The 15,575-nt window shown below is 49.4% G+C and overlaps 3 non-coding genes and 1 pseudogene across 3 annotated transcripts; 2 read left to right on the top strand and 2 right to left on the bottom strand.

Annotated features, from left to right (window-relative positions):
• Nucleotides 1-302: 302 nt before the first annotated feature.
• On the top strand, nucleotides 303-466 carry LOC147580020 (U1 spliceosomal RNA). The gene has a single exon (XR_015253040.1). It is a non-coding gene; the product is annotated as a U1 spliceosomal RNA (small nuclear RNA).
• An 8,127-nt stretch (nucleotides 467-8,593) lies between these two features.
• LOC112856597 (U1 spliceosomal RNA) lies at nucleotides 8,594-8,757 on the bottom strand. Its single transcript, XR_003223155.1, has one exon. It is a non-coding gene; the product is annotated as a U1 spliceosomal RNA (small nuclear RNA).
• A 343-nt stretch (nucleotides 8,758-9,100) lies between these two features.
• Nucleotides 9,101-15,567, bottom strand: LOC147580018 (SNRPN upstream reading frame protein pseudogene; annotated as a pseudogene).
• TRNAY-GUA (transfer RNA tyrosine (anticodon GUA)) lies at nucleotides 12,122-12,211 on the top strand. The gene is given in 2 exon segments: nucleotides 12,122-12,158; nucleotides 12,176-12,211. It is a non-coding gene; the product is annotated as a tRNA-Tyr (tRNA).
• Nucleotides 15,568-15,575: the final 8 nt, after the last annotated feature.

Below are 15,575 nucleotides of genomic sequence, written 5' to 3'. Positions count from 1 at the left end.
GTCTGCGCGGCCACTAGCACATCCGTTGTCCCAGAGCCGGAGACCGGATGCGGGGGACGTCATGGCAAGGCGTGGCGTATGTAGATGAGCATGCGCGCATTGGCTGCCGGTCCCGGACCGCCTGGGCGCGCACGTCCCGCGTGGGGGCTAGGCAAAGGCGCCCGCGGTTGTTTTGCCGACGAGCGAGGTTGAGGCGGGGGGCGTGCAGGGAGCGCGGGGTGCGGAGGCGGCGTGGGGGAAGTGACCGTGTGTGTGAAGCGTGGCGAGCGCGAGGGTGTGGGGCGAGGCGGGGCGAGCAACTCATACTTACCTGGCAGGGGAGATACCATGATCACGAAGGTGGTTTTCCCAGGGCGAGGCTTATCCATTGCACTCCGGATGTGCTGACCCCTGCGATTTCCCCAAATGTGGGAAACTCGACTGCATAATTTGTGGTAGTGGGGGACTGCGTTCGCGCTTTCCCCTGGTTATCTGGGTTTGCAAAGAACAGACCGTCCGTATGCTCGCTGTTTTTCGGACTTTTTTTCTGTTTCGGGGGTTGGCGCCCAGGGTCACCTGAGACGCCAGCGGTTGCGGCGCTGTTAGTCTGGCTCTGTAGTGTGTATGCTTTGGGGCGGTGGGTTGTTGCAGGTGCGGTGGGGCTGCTGGCGTGCACTGCAGTGGGGGGTCACGAGGGTTTTAGCGCTGGACGGTGCCTAGGGCCGTTTCAAACGGCGCTTGCTCTAGTTCTTAAGGCAGGGTTTTAGTTTCTCATTACGTTGCGGGTGTCACGCGCCAGAAGCTTGGCCTTCTTTTGAAGGGTTAATGCCCACCATTAACAGGGCCAAGCCTTGCGGGAGTAAGTAACTATGCTAGAAAGCTCCAGCTGGCCCGGTCAGGAGCTCTCAACTGCCTTCTTTGCACCTGCTTGGGGGTGTGATTTTACCATGACTATTTCTGGAGCTGGAAGTAGTTGCATTGGCTGGTGGAGGTGAAAGAAACACTCACCAGTGGGGTTTACTTACTTCTACGGTTTTGTATAGTTTTAAGAAAGATTCCTTCCGGTCCCCATCAGTCAATCCGGTTAAAACATTTTTGTATCAAATTTAGGGCTGGGATAGCTCTCTGGATACATACTGTATTAGTTTTACTTTGGTATTACTAGTCAAAGAAAGATTACTAACGGAGATGGCCCGGCCTTAGCTCTGCCAATAATCACCAATAATTGAATTGTTGTTTGGACCTCTGGTAACCGTACGAATCATTTATACCTTGTCAGTTGCGTTCAGTACCAAAGTCAGTTATTCTAGAAAGCTTCAGTGTCAAGTCCTTGTGAAAACCATAGTCCAGTTCTGAACCTGAAGTGCTGCTGGCTTCACTTGGAAAGCGTGAATCCAACTGGTTTTTTCTTTCACTTTTCTTTTCTTTCACTTTGATAGCTACATAAGTGACCCCAGTGAGCCTTTTCAGAAAGGGTAGCAGCTGCTTGCCACAGCGTAGAGGCACACCGGGGCAGGCACCCCCCCCCCCCCCCCCCCCCCCCAGGGCACTGGCATCCGGAACTGAGAAATATGCTATTGGTTTAGAGTCTAATCCCCAAATTGGAGTTAAGCCTCCACTAGGACCAACCTTTAGTTTCATGACAAAATAAGTGGAAAAGGTTTTCAAAATTTGGGAAAAGTTGAGGGGATGACTCTTTAATAGCTGGTTTCATTTCTTCACAATACTTTTTCTAGGAACCAAACCATCCACAGGATCTCGGGAATTACCGTGCAATGTTTCGTCACTGGTTTCGCCTGTTCTGTAAAAGCTGAAACCTACTACTGTCTACGATACCCTACCTAGTCCACCAAATTTAAATTTTCTTTTTTTGGTAGCAGACTGGTTTACTGCAAATTTTTGAGACTTTGAGATTGTAACACGTTGCAGCCCTCTCCAGCTGATAACACGTCCTAAATATTTTACTTCAGTTTCACAATATTGCAACGTGTCTAGTGAGGAGGCCTTATGTCCCTTTGAGGGAAGGGATTGTAACAAAGCCAAAGTGTCCATTCCAAGAACGTTATTGCCCTTTAATTTGGGAGGCTACCAGCAAATCATCTACATATTGAATAATTAATTGTAGATCCCGCTAGTGGGACTGTAAATGTCCTGATTTCCTTCAGAAATCTTTTCCATAAATATGGGATCCCATAAATAAAAGCAAAAAGAATTTAGACTTGTCCACTAGAGGGACAGAAAAACAAGCAGAACATAGATCAGCTACAGAAATAAGCTTTGCAGATGACAGTGCTTAACGTCAAGATCATTGCAGAGTTAGAAACTATAGGAGTTAATGGTAATGGAGTAACAAATTTATTTTTCTAAGATCTTATACAAATCTATATATTGGTCAACCATTTCATCTCATAGATAAATGTCTCCTAGACTCTTTATAGACAGTGCTCTTTTAAAATGATTAAAATATCTCGTTTTTCTAATTCTTTTATCACTGGTTTTATTCCTTCTAATTGAGTTCTTAACAAAGGGTATTGTTTTACACCTGAGTATGGCTTATCTTTTTGTTAAGTTATTTTTATTGGTTCTATGTCTCTAAATGAGTACCATTATTCCCTAAGGCCCAACTCCATACATCTGTTTCTTTCGGCTCTGCCTTCTCCAAGTGCAGTGAGAGACTGTCACTCTCCGCCATACACCCCTTTTCTTTCAGAAGGCACATACTTAGCAAATAACTGGGGACCTTTTCCTCCAGGGAGGTTCACCAGTATTCCATCTATAATACAGAGTATGTATTTACTTTGCACAGCAAGTCTTCCCCAACATGCTAACAGGAGAATCAGGACAAAGTGAAACCATTATGTTCCTCAGTCAGAGGACCTAGCTGTATAGGAACCGCAGAGGAAAAGGAACAAGTAGAAAGGTGACCTGAAAAACCAACAACCTATATTGTTCTCTCACCAGCTGGAACAGAAGACATTTCCAGGAAATTGCAGAATAAGCAGCAACAGTATCTAGCAGGGAAAGTAAGGCTATATTAGGCCAAGGAAAGTCTTTGACACACAAAGTTGGTTCACCAGTTCCCACCTCTGAGATTCTCTTAATCACCCAAATTTGAACCATTTACTGGTCCTTCCTTCCTTCCTTCCTTCCTTCCTTCCTTCCTTCCTTCCTTCCTTCCTTCCTCCCTCCATCCCTCCCTCCCTCCCTCCTTCCCTCTTTTCTTCCTTCCTCCCTCCCTCCCTCCCTCCCTCCCTTTCTCCCTTCCTTCCTCCCTCCCTCCCTCCCTTCCTTCCTTCTCAAAGTTAGCTAACATATCGTGTAATAATGGCTTGAGGATTAGAATTTAGTGATTCATCACTTACATATAACACCCAGTGCACATCCCAACAAGTGCCCTCCTTAATGCCCATCACCCATTTAGCCCACCAACACCCCCAACACCCTCCAGCAACCTTCAGTTTGTTCTCTGTACTTAAGAGTGTCTCCTGGTTTGCCTCTCTGTTTTTATCTTATTTTTCCTTCCCTTCCCCTATGTTCATCTATTTTGTTTCTTAACATTCCACATGAGTGAAATCATATGATGTTTATCTTCCTCTGACTTATTTTGCTTAGCATAATACAGTCTAGTTCCATCCACGTTGTTGCAAATGGCAAGAGTTCATTCTCTTTGACCGCCAAGTAATATTCCACTCCGGGGGGGGGGGGGGGGTGCGCACGCATGCGCACGCCACATTTATTAAAATTTTTATTTATTTTTAAATTTACATCCAAATTAGCATATAGTGCAATAATGATTTCAGGAGTAGATTCCTTAGTGCCCCTTACCCATTTAGCCCATCCCCCCCTCACACCCCCTGTAACCCTCTGTTTGTTCTCCATATTTGAGTCTCTTATGTTTTGTCCCCCTCCCTGTTTTTATATTATTTTTGTGTCCCTTCCCTTATGTTCATCTGTCTTGTCTCTTAAAGTCCTCATATGAGTGAAGTCATATGGTTTTGGCTTTCTCTGACTAATTTCACTTAGCATAAATACCCTCCAGTTCCATCCACGTAGTTGCAAATGGCAAGATTTCATTCTTTTTGATTGCTGAGTAACACTCCATTGTGTGTGTGTGTGTGTGTGTGTGTGTGTGTGTGTGTGTGTGTGTGTATACCACATCTTCTCCATCCATTCATCCATCGATGGACATTTTGGCTCTTTCCATACTTTGGCTATTGTTGATAGTGCTGCTGTCAACATTGGGGTGCTTGTGTCCCTTCAAAACGGCACACCTGTATCCCTTGGATAAATACCTAGTAGTGCAATTGCTGGGTCGTAGGGTAGTTCTATTTTTAGCTTTTTGAGGAACCTCCATACTGTTTTCCACAGTGGCTGCACCAGCTTGCATTCCCACCAACAGTGCAAAAGGGTTCCCCTTGCTGACATCTTCCTGAGTTAAACAACCATCCTTGAGTTTGGATAGTCAGTAAGAGAGCTAGGAGCAAGGTGGTTAGACTGAGAGCAATTAGGATTTGCACCTGGATCCATGCTGGTACATTGAGAGAAATTTCGAACAGCAAACTCCTGATGGAAATCAGTAGGGAAACCGAGGTTTTCTGGGAACCACTGTAATTGCTCCTGGCTTACCTATAGCAGGACAGGCATCACATGCCTCTGGATGGTTGTTTATCTCAGGAAGATGTCAGCAAGGGGAACCCTTTTGCACTGTTGGTGGGAATGCAAGCTGGTGCAGCCACTGTGGAAAACAGTATGGAGGTTCCTCAAAAAGCTAAAAATAGAACTACCCTACGACCCAGCAATTGCACTACTAGGTATTTATCCAAGGGATACAGGTGTGCCGTTTTGAAGGGACACAAGCACCCCAATGTTGACAGCAGCACTATCAACAATAGCCAAAGTATGGAAAGAGCCAAAATGTCCATCGATGGATGAATGGATGGAGAAGATGTGGTATACACACACACACACACACACACACACACACACACACACACACACACACAATGGAGTGTTACTCAGCAATCAAAAAGAATGAAATCTTGCCATTTGCAACTACGTGGATGGAACTGGAGGGTATTTATGCTAAGTGAAATTAGTCAGAGAAAGCCAAAACCATATGACTTCACTCATATGAGGACTTTAAGAGACAAGACAGATGAACATAAGGGAAGGGACACAAAAATAATATAAAAACAGGGAGGGGGACAAAACATAAGAGACTCAAATATGGAGAACAAACAGAGGGTTACAGGGGGTGTGAGGGGGGGATGGGCTAAATGGGTAAGGGGCACTAAGGAATCTACTCCTGAAATCATTATTGCACTATATGCTAATTTGGATGTAAATTTAAAAATAAATAAAAATTTTAATAAATGTGGCGTGCGCATGCGTGCGCACCCCCCCCCCCCCCCCCGGAGTGGAATATTACTTGGCGGTCAAAGAGAATGAACTCTTGCCATTTGCAACAACGTGGATGGAACTAGACTGTATTATGCTAAGCAAAATAAGTCAGAGGAAGATAAACATCATATGATTTCACTCATGTGGAATGTTAAGAAACAAAATAGATGAACATAGGGGAAGGGAAGGAAAAATAAGATAAAAACAGAGAGGCAAACCAGGAGACACTCTTAAGTACAGAGAACAAACTGAAGGTTGCTGGAGGGTGTTGGGGGTGTTGGTGGGCTAAATGGGTGATGGGCATTAAGGAGGGCACTTGTTGGGATGTGCACTGGGTGTTATATGTAAGTGATGAATCACTAAATTCTAATCCTCAAGCCATTATTACACGATATGTTAGCTAACTTTGAGAAGGAAGGAAGGGAGGGAGGGAGGGAGGAAGGAAGGGAGAAAGGGAGGGAGGGAGGGAGGGAGGGAGGAAGGAAGAAAAGAGGGAAGGAGGGAGGGAGGGAGGGATGGAGGGAGGAAGGAAGGAAGGAAGGAAGGAAGGAAGGAAGGAAGGAAGGAAGGAAGGACCAGTAAATGGTTCAAATTTGGGTGATTAAGAGAATCTCAGAGGTGGGAACTGGTGAACCAACTTTGTGTGTCAAAGACTTTCCTTGGCCTAATATAGCCTTACTTTCCCTGCTAGATACTGTTGCTGCTTATTCTGCAATTTCCTGGAAATGTCTTCTGTTCCAGCTGGTGAGAGAACAATATAGGTTGTTGGTTTTTCAGGTCACCTTTCTACTTGTTCCTTTTCCTCTGCGGTTCCTATACAGCTAGGTCCTCTGACTGAGGAACATAATGGTTTCACTTTGTCCTGATTCTCCTGTTAGCATGTTGGGGAAGACTTGCTGTGCAAAGTAAATACATACTCTGTATTATAGATGGAATACTGGTGAACCTCCCTGGAGGAAAAGGTCCCCAGTTATTTGCTAAGTATGTGCCTTCTGAAAGAAAAGGGGTGTATGGCGGAGAGTGACAGTCTCTCACTGCACTTGGAGAAGGCAGAGCCGAAAGAAACAGATGTATGGAGTTGGGCCTTAGGGAATAATGGTACTCATTTAGAGACATAGAACCAATAAAAATAACTTAACAAAAAGATAAGCCATACTCAGGTGTAAAACAATACCCTTTGTTAAGAACTCAATTAGAAGGAATAAAACCAGTGATAAAAGAATTAGAAAAACGAGATATTTTAATCATTTTAAAAGAGCACTGTCTATAAAGAGTCTAGGAGACATTTATCTATGAGATGAAATGGTTGACCAATATATAGATTTGTATAAGATCTTAGAAAAATAAATTTGTTACTCCATTACCATTAACTCCTATAGTTTCTAACTCTGCAATGATCTTGACGTTAAGCACTGTCATCTGCAAAGCTTATTTCTGTAGCTGATCTATGTTCTGCTTGTTTTTCTGTCCCTCTAGTGGACAAGTCTAAATTCTTTTTGCTTTTATTTATGGGATCCCATATTTATGGAAAAGATTTCTGAAGGAAATCAGGACATTTACAGTCCCACTAGCGGGATCTACAATTAATTATTCAATATGTAGATGATTTGCTGGTAGCCTCCCAAATTAAAGGGCAATAACGTTCTTGGAATGGACACTTTGGCTTTGTTACAATCCCTTCCCTCAAAGGGACATAAGGCCTCCTCACTAGACACGTTGCAATATTGTGAAACTGAAGTAAAATATTTAGGACGTGTTATCAGCTGGAGAGGGCTGCAACGTGTTACAATCTCAAAGTCTCAAAAATTTGCAGTAAACCAGTCTGCTACCAAAAAAAGAAAATTTAAATTTGGTGGACTAGGTAGGGTATCGTAGACAGTAGTAGGTTTCAGCTTTTACAGAACAGGCGAAACCAGTGACGAAACATTGCACGGTAATTCCCGAGATCCTGTGGATGGTTTGGTTCCTAGAAAAAGTATTGTGAAGAAATGAAACCAGCTATTAAAGAGTCATCCCCTCAACTTTTCCCAAATTTTGAAAACCTTTTCCACTTATTTTGTCATGAAACTAAAGGTTGGTCCTAGTGGAGGCTTAACTCCAATTTGGGGATTAGACTCTAAACCAATAGCATATTTCTCAGTTCCGGATGCCAGTGCCCTGGGGGGGGGGGGGGGGGGGGGGGTGCCTGCCCCGGTGTGCCTCTACGCTGTGGCAAGCAGCTGCTACCCTTTCTGAAAAGGCTCACTGGGGTCACTTATGTAGCTATCAAAGTGAAAGAAAAGAAAAGTGAAAGAAAAAACCAGTTGGATTCACGCTTTCCAAGTGAAGCCAGCAGCACTTCAGGTTCAGAACTGGACTATGGTTTTCACAAGGACTTGACACTGAAGCTTTCTAGAATAACTGACTTTGGTACTGAACGCAACTGACAAGGTATAAATGATTCGTACGGTTACCAGAGGTCCAAACAACAATTCAATTATTGGTGATTATTGGCAGAGCTAAGGCCGGGCCATCTCCGTTAGTAATCTTTCTTTGACTAGTAATACCAAAGTAAAACTAATACAGTATGTATCCAGAGAGCTATCCCAGCCCTAAATTTGATACAAAAATGTTTTAACCGGATTGACTGATGGGGACCGGAAGGAATCTTTCTTAAAACTATACAAAACCGTAGAAGTAAGTAAACCCCACTGGTGAGTGTTTCTTTCACCTCCACCAGCCAATGCAACTACTTCCAGCTCCAGAAATAGTCATGGTAAAATCACACCCCCAAGCAGGTGCAAAGAAGGCAGTTGAGAGCTCCTGACCGGGCCAGCTGGAGCTTTCTAGCATAGTTACTTACTCCCGCAAGGCTTGGCCCTGTTAATGGTGGGCATTAACCCTTCAAAAGAAGGCCAAGCTTCTGGCGCGTGACACCCGCAACGTAATGAGAAACTAAAACCCTGCCTTAAGAACTAGAGCAAGCGCCGTTTGAAACGGCCCTAGGCACCGTCCAGCGCTAAAACCCTCGTGACCCCCCACTGCAGTGCACGCCAGCAGCCCCACCGCACCTGCAACAACCCACCGCCCCAAAGCATACACACTACAGAGCCAGACTAACAGCGCCGCAACCGCTGGCGTCTCAGGTGACCCTGGGCGCCAACCCCCGAAACAGAAAAAAAGTCCGAAAAACAGCGAGCATACGGACGGTCTGTTCTTTGCAAACCCAGATAACCAGGGGAAAGCGCGAACGCAGTCCCCCACTACCACAAATTATGCAGTCGAGTTTCCCACATTTGGGGAAATCGCAGGGGTCAGCACATCCGGAGTGCAATGGATAAGCCTCGCCCTGGGAAAACCACCTTCGTGATCATGGTATCTCCCCTGCCAGGTAAGTATGAGTTGCTCGCCCCGCCTCGCCCCACACCCTCGCGCTCGCCACGCTTCACACACACGGTCACTTCCCCCACGCCGCCTCCGCACCCCGCGCTCCCTGCACGCCCCCCGCCTCAACCTCGCTCGTCGGCAAAACAACCGCGGGCGCCTTTGCCTAGCCCCCACGCGGGACGTGCGCGCCCAGGCGGTCCGGGACCGGCAGCCAATGCGCGCATGCTCATCTACATACGCCACGCCTTGCCATGACGTCCCCCGCATCCGGTCTCCGGCTCTGGGACAACGGATGTGCTAGTGGCCGCGCAGACCCGCCGATGCCTGGGGGGGGGGGGGGGGGGGGAGAGGGGGGAAGAGCGGGCGCAGGTGGGCAGGAGGCGAGGGGTCCGGGACCTAGCAGCGAGACCCGAGAAGGCGGGGGTCGCCCGGCGCCCAGCGGGAGTGGTGGCGGGTCAGGGCTCGGATGTGGTGTCAACCTGCCTTTCAACAAAAAGAAACTTTCGGCCCATTTTTGTCCTCGCTTGTTCGAAACTCATTTTCAAATATAATCGAAAACTCAGGAAAGGTCTTTCTGCCGCTTGACGTTAAGTGCTCAGCTGCCCTAGTAAGAAGTCGTGGCAATGTTTAGCCATGGCGACTTTCTGAATAAAAGGGCTTCAGTAACCTGCAGTAGCCTGACCTAGTAACGCTAGAAGAAAAACCAGGATTCTAAGTGTTGAAGAACGAAAAACTAAATAAAACGCTAAACAGTGCCCTTCAACCGCAGCCAGTCGTGTCGTCCGAGACCCCGGGCGGCCAGGGTCAGGTGCCCTTCAGCCCTTTCCCCCTCGTACCACCCCACCACGCACACAGGGTGGCCCCACCAAGTGCCCTCTGGTCCTTTCTGACTTGGACTCCGTCAAAGGTAAACGCAGCAGACAGTAAGTAAAGTGGTGAAAAAAGATGTCATTCAGTGACTACTGACAGTAGGGGAAAGAGCTGAGCTCCAATCCGATTTGCGCGGAGGTGATTTGGGCATTTTCCCGGAAGAATGAGAGGAAGCGGGCTCAGTCCAGTCAGAGAAGTGAAAGGTTACAAAGGGTAGTTCGGTGTAACTGCTGTTAGGCGGTTGTGTTTGTTAGCTGGCAGTTACTGAACTGAGGATGCTCTCCTCCCACAGACTGGGAGATAGGCCCTACTTCCTTCCCCATCACATTTCAAAGTCCTTGAGATGGGAGGGACCCTTCAGAGTTGTAAGAGATCCACATCCGCAATCGCAAGCCCTTTTTAATAAATGCCCTATTTACAACACAGGTTGGGGGCCTGTGTCAGGTGTTTAACTTCCTCAGGCTGGAAGTCAAACTTAGGGACAGAACCTTGTGCTGCTAGAAGCTATGCTAGAGTCTGGTCAAGTCTCAGTGCAGGAAACAGTCTCAGTGCAGGAACAGTCCTTATGTGTTCAGAGTTCTGCAGCTCTCAGCCTAAGAAAGTCTCTGGTGATGAAACAAGATAACCCGGCACTTCCCCCTGGCTGAACCCTGGCTCCTGGACCCTCCTTTTATATTCTGTTCTCTTTGATGACATTGTTTGCCCATTCAACAACTGTTTGTTGTTGTGCCAGACACTTTGAGGAACTGGTAACAAAAAGGCCTCTTGGCGTTCATGTTTTGTAGAAGGGGCAGAGGGAGTGGGAGAAAATCAACAATGGACACAATAGGTAAATTAATTAGTGTGTTAGCTGTTAGTGGGTGCTCAGAAGAGGTTACACGAGAAGGTGCTATGTTTCAAGCAAAGACTTGAAGGAGGTGAGGGAGTCAATCACGGAGGGGGAGGGGGAGGGGGAGGAAGCATCCCCGGCACAAAGGTCGGCTAGCGCAAAGGCCCAGGTAGGACTGTGTGTGGAGAATAGCAAGGAGGCCCTGCGTCCAGCGCAAAACTGAAGAGTTGTACAAAATTAGGTCAGAGAGGTGACTAGGTTGGAGATAAGATCATGAGGGTCTTGTATCTCATTGTAAGAGGTCCCACACCATCACCACCCCCGCCCCCCATGGATAATATTTTTACTTCACTTGGAAATCTGCTACCTAGATGTTCCAGTACCACTTTAACCACCTCTTGGCATCTCGGCTGAGAATACCTGTCTCAGTTCCGCCTGGAAATCGACCACAGGTACTTGCTGCTGCTGCCGCCATCTCCTTGGGTACAGGTGACGCTCTTGACTTGGACTTCCATCTCTGGGAGTGTTCTTCTGTAGTCCGTCTCAGGTGTAAGTGGTCCCTGGCCGGGTCCATCATGCTGCTGGCTGCTCCTCAGAACAGACCATCAGGCATCTCCAGAGACCACTCTGCTCTGCGCAGATCATTGTAACACTCTAAATGTGAATGAACCAAAAGTTTTTGTTTTGTTTAGTGTTTGAAGTAAGGTGTACATCGGGGTCCCGGCTGGTTCAGTGGGTGCGGCATGCGACTCTTGATCTTGGGGTCGTGAGATGGAAACCCAAGATGGGTGTAGAGGTTACTTAAAAATAAAATCTTAAGAAGAAGGAACACACACACACACACACACACACACACACACACACACACACAGCATCCAATTCGGGGGCCCGAACTCACAACCTCAAGATCAAGAGTCAAATGCTCTACTGACTGAGCCAGCCAGGCAACCCCGAGCTGGGAGGTTTTGAGCAGAGGAGTGCCTTGATCTGAGTCCTCCGCCTCCCACTCCGCTTGGCACCCAAAATAATAATTACCATTATAATTATTATTATCGTTGTTAATAAAAAATAAGAAATCAGGCTGTTAAAGACAAAAGCAGGGAAATCAGTCAGTTAGTTCAGGAGACTTGCATAATCCAGGCAAGACGATATTGCCTTCGTATGGTGGCATGATCTGCCACACCAAAAAAAAAGCCATTTTGGCCTAAGGATTATTTTGAACTAAAGGCATTTAAAAACCAGCAGGTGGTTAAGCGGTTCGCAGCCGCCTACCTAGTGCCCATCCCAGTGGGTTCTCCTCCGCTCCTCCGCGAGGCCACCCCCGCACAACCAACACGCGAGCTTCACCGACGCCCCTCCTCGCCACTGCCGCCACGGACCGCTGTAGTCCCCACCTGTAGAAAGGAGCGCCGGGAGGGGAAATGCAACAGGCGAGAGCCCCGGCCCAGGCATCTTGACAATCGCGACCCGGGAGGCTGGGGCCACCGGCCGGGCAGCCGCCAAACGCAGGGGATATGCTCCCTCTGCCCGGAAAGGGGCGCTGGGGCGGCGTCGGCCCTGCTCTTTTTTCTAAAGGGCCTTCCAACCACGCCAAGGCATGCCGGACCTCCGGCTTGCCAGTGTGGTGGCCTCCGTCATTTCAAGAAGAAGCAATGACCCGGGCCTGTCAGCGTGCACCCTTCGATAGCTCAGCTGGTAGAGCGGAGGACTGTAGGCTGGATACGTGTGGGCATCCTTAGGTCGCTGGTTCGATTCCGGCTCGAAGGAAGTGCCTGACGCTTTTGCGCCACGGGGCGGGGGGCACCGCCCCCCAGCGCCCCGCCCCAACTCTGCCCCGCCCGGGCACCTGCAGCCTCGCGGCAGCCCCTCTCCCACAGGCCAAAGTCAGTAAGTAAAACCTTTACGGAACACCTGCCTACGTCTGCTCGTGTGCTGCCGCCAGGGAACACACCTGCGCCTTCTTCCGGCAGTTTACCTGCACGTGCCCGTGGACGCTCCACGTCCCCGCCGCTCCTGCCTTGTCTCAGCCCCACGCTGTCCCGCGCCCTTCCCCGCTTTTATTCGCCCACTGCTCCCGCTCCAGACAAACGCGTGGGCAAAGAGGTTCTGCCCTCGGCAAGCCCTCGAGGCTGACAAGCGTACAGGTCGTCACACGGGTCGGGAACAACCATGGCGTCCTTCATGAAAACTCCCCCTCCTCGATCTCCTGCCTTGCCTCCGAGGACGGTCGCTGCGTCGGTCGCTCCCAGTTGCAGTCTCTCTGTCTCCTCCTTCCCTGTTTCTCATAGGGTCTATAAATATACAGCTCTACGGAGACAGAAAACCCTCTTCCCCGACCAGCTTAATCTACTTGTGGGACAGAACTGTCACTCTGAGGTTTTCCAAGCCATCGCCAATTGTGCGCTTGCATCGAAGCTGACACTGGCAGGAACGAAATGCAGCAGGGCCCCCCTCATGGGCCTTGCCAGTCGCGACGAGAACTTCAGCGGCCCCTTCAGGTTTCTTGTCAGTCTGAGGACAGGGCGGTGGTCCGGGTACACTTCCGTTTTCCCGTGCCTTCGCACCTGTTCTTGTAGCCACGGATGGCGGGGCTGGGGGCGCTCCCGCTGAGAGAGCAGTGATTACTCACACTCTGTGCACGGGTGGTAAATCCACCCGTACCGATTCTCCCGCTACATCGGACGGAGGGAGAGGGAGATGGATGAAGTATTTCTATCTTACCCGCTTTCTGGCCACGGACCGACCGGACCGCTGGGGTCTCCACCTGTATGCAGAAAGGGGCGGGGGCGAGCGGGGGTGGGGGTGGGGGGGGCGGAGTGTGGCGGCAAAACGCAGACTTAAGAGTCAGAGTCGGGGCGCAGAAGAGTGGGAGTAGGGGTGGAGTGAGACGGGGGCAGCTGTCGTCACAGTCGGTCGGGCGCGCAAATTCACGTCCTTACTTACACAGGCAGCTGGCCTGTGGGTTCTGACCAGCTGGCTGACTTAGCGCTGGGCCCTTAAGGCTAAATTGGCAGGGCCTGAAGAGGGAGACACTGAGGGCCTGTCAGAGAGCACCCATCCAGGAGAAAACGGGCTTCATCCTGGGGACAGAGCCAGGTTGTTGGGGCTGCGGGTGGGTGCAGAGAAGAACGCCAGGGAAAGGTCCTTGTTCTCTTCCCTCCTGTGGGAAGGAAACTCCAGAGACTCAAAGTACAGTTGGAGCGCATCACAGAGGGGGCTGGCAGCGGAACCGCACCGGGAGTGTGGCTCTCTGAGGCCTCAGGGACCCGGCTACTGCCATCCCTGACCTCTGAGACCACAAGCGCCTTTTCGGTTCTAGTTCTGCCTCCCAAACTGGAGACTGCGTTTCCCCCGGCCCCCCGCCCTTCCTCTTGGTTCGCTCCCCAGCCCAGTCTCAGTGCTACTGTCCCACTGCCTCCACGGGTTCAGGAGGCCCTGCCTTTGAAGTCCAACAGTTGACCTTCGGGAAGCCACAGAGAGACCCCAGCCTCTAATGTCACCATCTACAGGCAGAGACCAGCAGACAGGCACCAAAGATAAAACCTCAACCACCTTCACTGGATGTGCCTGCCCCCCCCCCCCCCCCATGAGATGTGGAGGTGTGGAATCCCTGGGGACCTAGCTTTGGCGCTTTGGGGGAATAGCAGGGTGAGGGGTGGAGGGGGGAGGTGGGTTTTGGCATCCAGCAAATGCAAGAGTGGGCCCTAGCATGGCCGACGCTTCCTGTCCGGGGTGTCATGGGGAGTAGCCGGGTGCTTCCAAGGTACGGCCCCACATCCTTGCAGGCACAGCAGTGCCTGCCACCCAGTCAGGCAGTGGCGACACAGTCAAGGGAAGGCCACGTAGATGTGACCTGTTGCGCCTCTGTGGGACTTTCACTGGGTGGGTGGGTGGGCACACACCCGAGGGGATGTTAAAATACGTGGAGCCAGGGCAAGGAGTCCAACCCCGGCACTGGTGTTCTCTTCTCCCCCGCCTTTGACTCCAGTGCCTCTCCAGGAAGTCCAAAGCACCTTGACCTATTTCAGGAAGTAACCACCTCCCTCAAAGGAATCCAGGTCGGTGCGCACAGGAGGGTCAAAGGAGCCAGGCCACCAGACTGGCTGACACGGCTGGGTATCAATCGGCCTCATCATGCCCTGAAACATGGAGCTGTGCCAAAAAGTAAAGCAATGTGCCACTGAAGTGGACATGTCAAGCACACAAGAGCCATTTTGAAAGGGTTCCCACTGGCCAAATCGAGATCATGATAATAATCGATCATAGGGGCGCCTGGGTGGCTCAGTTGGTTAAGTGTCTGACTTCGGCTCAGGTTATGATCTCACGGTCCGTGAGTTCAAGCCCCATGTCAGGCTCTGTGCTGACAGCTCAGAGCCTGGAGCCTGTTTCAGATTCTGTGTCTCCCTCTCTCTCTGTCCCTCCCCTGTTCATGCTCTGTCTCTCTCTGTCTCAAAAATAAATAAACGTTAAAAAAAATTTTTTTAAAAATAAAATAAAAAATAATGGATCATAATCCGTGGAGTAAAACAGGTGCAGGGCCTAAATGCAATCACACATCAGTATCCGTGAACGCTAAGCACCACCGGATCTTGGCCTCCAGATACACAAAATGGAAAAAAAAAAAAAAAAAAAAAAAAAAAAGGAACCAGGGCTCCTTGGAGACCCACCTAGCCACTTCTTTGGGTTTTCATGTTACTATGGGGTCTCCCACGTACATGGAAAAAATCTGTATGCTTTCCTTCTGATATTCTGTTTTACGTCCAATTTAATTCTCAGGCCCTGCTGGAGACCCTAACAGGGTAAAAGTAAAGTTCTGTCTCCCGTACACCTTGAACCAGAGTGAAGCATGATGGAAGAACAGAAGAGGAAGGCATGGGAGAAAACTAACTAAGGTGCATACCCCTGACTTACCTTTTTCTGATGGTTTGTAAAATGATCCCATTCTTCTAAAGTGAGAAGGGGGTGAACCAGGCTAGGTTGGAGGCCGATGGGGTAGACTGGTGGGTGGATCCTCACAAACTGTGAGATCGTGACCTGAGCCGAAATCAAGAGTCAGGATGCTTGACTGGACTGAGCCACCCAGGCGCCCCAGAAACTTTTTTTTTTTTTTTTTAACCCCGCGATCTGTAAG

The sequence above is a fragment of the Puma concolor genome, chromosome B3 (genome assembly GCF_028749965.1).
Source record: "Puma concolor isolate L17-30 chromosome B3, mPumCon1.1.hap2, whole genome shotgun sequence".
In the NCBI taxonomy this organism is placed as follows: Eukaryota; Metazoa; Chordata; class Mammalia; order Carnivora; family Felidae; genus Puma; species Puma concolor.
Note: the sequence above shows the minus strand (reverse complement) of the source record. Positions and strands in the feature narration are given on the sequence as shown.